Source organism: Microcaecilia unicolor, unplaced genomic scaffold (genome assembly GCF_901765095.1).
Source record: "Microcaecilia unicolor unplaced genomic scaffold, aMicUni1.1, whole genome shotgun sequence".
Classification (NCBI taxonomy): domain Eukaryota; kingdom Metazoa; phylum Chordata; class Amphibia; order Gymnophiona; family Siphonopidae; genus Microcaecilia; species Microcaecilia unicolor.
The window spans coordinates 123,501-129,675 of record NW_021963009.1 but is presented as its reverse complement, the minus strand read 5'-3'; positions in this window follow the sequence as shown (position 1 = coordinate 129,675).

Genomic DNA, 6,175 nt, shown 5'->3' with positions numbered 1-6,175 from the left:
TTAGTGATTTCCTGAAGTTCAGGTGATCATGGATTGTTTTCACTGCTTTTGGGAGGCCATTCCATAGTTGTGCGCTTATGTAGGAGAAGCCGGATTCGTGAGTTGTTTTGTATTTCAGTCCTTTGCAATTTGGGTAGTGAAGGTTTAGGTATGATCTTGACGATCCGACTCAAGTTTCTTACTGGTAGATCTATAAGGTCTATCATGTATCCTAGGACTACGCCGTATATGATTTTGTGGACTAAAGTGCAGATTTTGAAGATGACCCGTTCTTTGATTGAGAGCCAATGCAATTTTTCTCGAAGGGGTTTGGCACTTTCGAATCGGGTTTTGCTGAATATCAATCTGGCTGCTGTATTATGTGCTAACCCATAGCCAGTTAAGGGGCCCTTGTACTAAGGTGTACTGAAAAATGACCTGCGCTGGTGTAGACAAGTGTATTGGACGTGCGCAGGTCCCATTTTTCAATACCTGCAAAAAGGCCTTTTTTGCCAAAAATGGACATGTGGCAAATTAAAAATCAGTGTGCATCCATTTTGGGCACAGAGACCTTACCACCACCACCCATTGACTTAGTGGAAAGGTTTGCGCGTTAACCAGGTGTAATTGTCAGCATGCGTACACTGTTGATTCTACCGTGTGGTGCTAACTGGGTGGTAAAGTAGAAATTATTTCTGACGCATGTAGAAATTAGAATTACCGCCCGGGGCAAGCGGTAGCCAGGTGGTAGTTCTAATTTGATGCACATTTTACGCGCATAGGCGCCTACGCATCTTAGTAAAAGAGCCCCTAAACATTGAATATTGCAATTAACCGGCTGTACATTAGCTGGTTAAGTGCATTGAATTTCCAGGTTTAATGCTAGCTGAATATTAGGCTTGCTGTCACTTCATCTTGTTTATATTGACCAGAATGTGCAAGTGGTGTATATATTTAAGGAGCATTTTCCCAGTTAATTGGCTATTCAAGTTGAAGTAAACCTTTCACAGTTTGAAGCACCCTTGCTGTGTGGACTACTTTATTGCTTGAAAGAAGGAAAGTTGAGCAAATGGATTCCTTCAGGCAGACTTCCAGCTCTCAAGCCCAGTCTAAATAAAAATGCACGTGTAGGCCTACTGATGCTCTACCCAAAGGAAGAGTTACACTATTAGTAAATGATTCTAGCTTTCATCTTTAAGTGGGTTCATAGCCTGGTGCCAACTTTTTCCCTTCATCATATTTTAAGCACAAACAAAACAAGGGAATGAGATTTTATTTTAAAATTATGCATTGCCTTTTTCTACAATATACACTAATAGAATAGATTTCGGTATGATAAGTAATTTGAAGCTGCAACTTAAAAAAAAAAGGTAAATAAGCTGCAATAAATCTAATTAATTCAGCAAAATGTCAACCAGCTCCTTATCTATTTCCATTGTAAGAAGGTCTCATCACCATTGGGTCTGACTGCCTGACCTTTGCCAATTCTGTTTTCCCATTGGAGTTCACAGTGTACAAACCAATTAAAATTCACCCGTCTCTTTGACCAGACGCTTATAAGCACTTTATTTTTTTTTAACCGTTTCTCAGGCATTTTCCAGTAAATGGATCATTAACATCATTGTAACGTTCAAGGCGCAAACAGGGAAAAAAAAAAAAAAAGCAAAACAAAAAGGCACCTATGTAAATGTACAAAAAAAAAATATCTGTGAAGACAAATTATTCTGTTGAAACTTCAAGGCTAAAAATAGTGGGTGCCAAGACGGGGAGGGGGGGGATGCATGCTGATAAGAGATGAGGCATGCCGAAGAATGCCAATGACCTGCTATTGACGCAACTTCACAGACTGCACACCTCTGCCAGCCAAGTTTTGGGTGACGTCAGCATCTCATTTAGAGCCAAAACCTAAAAAAAAAAAATATTGCTGTGTACTGAGAGAAGGCAAGGGAAGGACATTTGGTTTAAAGACCCCACTTTCAAGGAGTAAAGATAACTAGATCAGATCAGAAAACATACAAGGTAGAAAAAGTGAGGAAGAATATTTTTTTGTGAGGGGGGGGGGGAGAAGAGGGAGGAAACTAATGTACAGGCATCCTTCAAAAGAAGGTTCCATGGTCTTAGCAGGTCGTTCAAACACACACCCGAGGCCTGCAGACAGGCCACATGTCTTGGCGCTCATGCTGTTGGGTAAAAGCTGGTTACAACAGGGTTTTATAGTTTATCTTTCTGCTTGATGCAGTGATGAGCAGACTTTTCAGCAATCGATTAAAATACTCTTCAGCTTTATTATGCTGCTCCTTATTTATGGAACTCAATACCAACTCACAGCTGACTGGAATCCTCATATTGTGAGTTTAAATTATTGAAACTTGGCTTGGCTATTTTAGCAAACATATGGTCATTCACTCCCCTCTCCCCCTTTAGTTCTAATTGTATTCTGATTCAACTGGTCCATCATAATATCTCATCCCCACACTTCTCCCTGTTCATTTTTATTTTACACAAGACGCATGATTTAATAGACAATGCCAAACACCAGCTCAAAACACCTATCAGTAATGGTGGAGGAAGGCTTGAGGTGAGAGCCTGTGGGCAGCAGACTTGGGGTCAGTTGTTCCGAGTGCATCCTAGCAGCCAAGCTAGCTGTACAAGAGATCAACTCCCCACCCCCTAACCCCCACCCCTTCTAAGGGTGCTTTGTCCCTAGACCACACCGCATTTTTTTTTGTACCCCGCGCTTTCCCACTCATGGCAGGCTCAATGTGCTTAGGTACTTATTGCACCTGCGGCAATGGAGGGTTAAGTGACTTGCCCAGAGTCACAAGGAGCTGCCTGTGCCTGCAGTGGGAATCAAACCCAGTTCCCCGGGACCAAAGTCCTCCACTCCACTCTTTCTGGTCAAATTGATTTCCTCTTTAAAAATTGTGATGAATGCCCAGTGTTTTGTCAGCTCTATGCCTCAAAACTCCCCTACACGTTTACTGGTTGCACCGTTAGGCTTGTGCGTTTGTGTTTTAACGGCTTCTTTACAAAGCTATGCTAGCGATTCCTGCACGGCTTATGATCCTATGGGCTTCTTCCTCTTTGCCATGTGGAAATCGCTAGCGCAGCTTTGTAAAAGAAGTCCTTAGTGTTTTATCAATTAGTTTACATACTTATTTGCATTGTGTCTTATTTATTGATTCAATTAATATGTAGATTATTTAGGGTACTATTTGGCAGTTCCATTGCCCTGATGCAGCCTGTCGGGCTCTGGTCTGCGAGTCCTGGGATCTTTGAACAACCAATCAATCAGAGACTGTTTTTCTTCAAAAGGTCTGCTTCCTTTCTGTTTCTACCATGTAAGGGAGAAATTCCCCTTAAAAGATAGGCAGGTTCCACCCAGTAGTTACAGGTCTAACTGCCAGGTGTTTGCTAAAGAGAAAATCATGCAACCAATAAACTAACAACCTCTCTTTTATCCATGTCTTTTTGTGAGAGAAAGACCAGAAAGGATAAAAAGTTAAGCTCAGCTGCCTACAAGAGGTGAATCTGATTTACATATTCACTTGCTCCAGCCAGGGAAAGGCAGAGCTAATTTGCATATGCACTGCCTGCTAGAAAAGCTGAACTACATTTAAAAAAAAAAAAAGGTGAAGCTAAAGCATTAAACATTTAAGTTACACAAAGAGGAAGCTTGTGTGACCGATACAGCTACGGCGAAACAAGGATTCTTTGATTTCTTGTTCTGAGATAAGGAAATAGTTTTCAGATCTTCTCATCAAAAAGGTTGGGGTGGGGGGTTGGAATTTTGAGCTTAATGAATATTACGGGACACTGAATGGACATTACTGTTTTTGAAACGGTCGCTGTTTAAACTCTTTTGTATGGCAGTTGCCAGGTTTTACAACCATTTTGGTAAGAATTGTCATGGGGGGGGGGGGGGGGGGGAGTTTGGTCTATGATTGGAAAAGTTCAGTTGCTTTCCCTCTGAAGTGTGAATTGTATAAACTTATTTTTGTGCATATGGGCGTGTTATAAAATATCAGCCAGCATGAAATGTATGCAATGCTACGTGTGCGATGATGAGGTGTGTACTTACAAAGTTAAAGAAAGTTATGGAACGTGTGGAAGTTTTTGATGTTCTGATGGTGTAGAGTTGGGACTGACAAATGATTTGAAACATTATAAGGTCTGGACATGGGAACAGCTGTGCGCTGTTGGAGGTCCTGTGACCTGTTTTGAGTTTATATGATATTCTCCCTCTTTGTTCTAAATGTAATATTATAAACATTATTTAGTATACCATTTGTAGGTGGTTATTTAAGCATTTTCTAGCTACCTTCATTACCTTTTTTGTTTAGGGTGTACTTTGCCAGCAGATGTGTACAGAGAGAGTTTAGGTGTCACTCAGGCCTAGTTAGCAAGAAAGCATAGTACATAGTAGATGACTGCAGAAAAAGACTGCACAGTCCATCCAGTCTGCCCAACAAGGTAAACTCATATGTGTATCCTTACCTTGATTTGTACCTGCCTTTTTCAGGGCACAGACCGTACAAGTCTGCCCAGCAGTATTTCCCGCCTCCCAACCACCAGTCCCACCTCCCATCACCAGCTCTGGCACAGACCGTATAAGTCTGCCCTCCTCTATCCTCTCCTCCCAACCACCAACCCCTCTTCCCCCACCTGCTCCATGTAGAGGTTGGTATTCAAAGCAATTTAACCGTCAGAATACTGGAAAAGTACCTATATCTCTTTATAAACTGCAACAAAATAGGTGTCTACTTGCTCTCAAACTAGACACCCTGTTATAAAATTACCCTCTGTGTCACGGTCAAGCTTAAATGCCTGTTAAGAGGGAGTAGAAACTGAGCTTTTATAGAGGGTCTTGTGCATCATATACGGGGAGGAGGGGCACAGTGCAGGAAGCAAAGTGAATACTGTAAATTACATAAGCTCTTGTGATTTTTGCATTTGGTTTTTGGTTTGTTTTTTTTAACCTATTATGACAATTCTTTCCTCCAAGATGGATATGTGCACTGCTTAAGGGCCATAGTTATTTGAATTATTTTTGTTTGTATTATAAAGTTTACAAGAATATCAAATAGACAGTTTTAAAAACTTAAAAGAGCTCAATGATCCCTGCACACAAGTGTCCTTTGTGCTCTGCAGGGATATCAGTCTGTCCTAACAGATGTGGGACGCTCACAGACTTACTTCATCCAGGGCATACAGTAAAAGCCCAAAAGACATTTGCACATCAGCACTTGGGGCTTCGAGCTATATTTATGCCTTTTGAGTCTTTAATCCAACTTCTACAAGATACCTCACTGTTAATCCAAAAGGGCAACTGAGTAGTCATGTTTTTATGTCAACGTTAGGAAGCATGGAATCCCTTCACCTTTGTTGGGGAAACAGATAAAACTTCTGTGTTTTCTATTTTCAACTTTAATAAGGACCCCCTAATTTATTTATTTATCGCATTTGTTATCCCACATTTTCCCACCTGTTGGCAGGCCTCAATGTGGCTTACATTATGCCGTAATGGCGATTATATTTCTCATTCCGGAAATGGCAAAGTCGTATTGCATTAAAGTTCATAAGTGACAGAGTAAATTAAGCAGTCAAGTATAGAGAGTTCGTTTCTGGAAGGCACACTTGCTGAAACATGACCTGTGCTGGGTTTTAGTGTAAAGCACATCCTGTATATTGCACACACACCTTTTCGATTTTATGAACAAAATCAAGACTTTTGGTCATCCTGGTTCCTTGCCCTAGAGTCTTCTGCCCTCTTTGTTCGATAGGTCCATTGGCTACATCAACACCTTTTGCTGAACTCTACATCAATGTCCTGTTTTGGGAAATTAAAATTATTTTTTCTAGCACAGCAAGGGTGGCCAGTAAGATAACACAGAGAGCAGTGGCCTGTAGGCACACATTTTTAGGCTGATTGCCATTTCCAACGCAAAGGTGGTGAAGAGATTCCATGCAGCTGCAAAGCCTTGACTGTCTGACAAGACTGCTTACACTCCCGGCTTCCTAATTCCATCATTAGCATTTCATTGTGCTTGTCTTGTCCAATTTTTCACTTTGCTTTCACTTTGAATGTATTATCTAAAAATACACCTTCATATCTTCAGAGCTCAGTGGCTTTAGATGTAGGCTTCCTCTTTCAAAACAAAGCCCTCATGCAAGGACTCAAAGCAGTTAGTCAGCA